The sequence below is a fragment of the Bison bison genome, unplaced genomic scaffold (assembly GCF_000754665.1).
Source record: "Bison bison bison isolate TAMUID 2011002044 unplaced genomic scaffold, Bison_UMD1.0 scf7180017864518, whole genome shotgun sequence".
In the NCBI taxonomy this organism is placed as follows: domain Eukaryota; kingdom Metazoa; phylum Chordata; class Mammalia; order Artiodactyla; family Bovidae; genus Bison; species Bison bison.
The window spans coordinates 16310688-16311175 of NW_011495071.1; positions in this window are offsets into that span (position 1 = coordinate 16310688).

Here is a 488-nt window from a genome sequence, read left to right on the forward strand (position 1 = left end):
CCTGTCAAGAATCTCCCAGGGGCTGGGAGGGGGGGTAGGCCAACTCTACCCACTTTGGAGGGGAGTGGGGGTCACCAGGAAACAGCAGACCCTAGCCTCCCCAGGGCACTATTCCCAATTTTGAACCCGCTTATTGGCAGGAAGTTCTCCTTGGCGTCTAACTTAAATCCCTCATGTGGAACTGTGTCCAAATGCTCACACCTTTGTGTTCAAGAACAGGAAAACCAGCTTTGTCTCCATGACACAATGACCATACCAAGGTCCCATCTCAGTCTCTCTTCCTTGATGCTAATATCCCTGTTCCCTTTTTCAGGCCCTGGCTAAAAATGACAGCTGCTCCCTGGCCATGGACACATTGCAACTCCTGACATTAACTCCACCACCTCAGCTGTCTGGGGACCCCAGGCTCTGCAGGTGCTCAGTCATCCTCCTCAGACAAGAAACCCTGACCACAGTTTCCATCCATTGGAGACAGCCTGATTCTACTC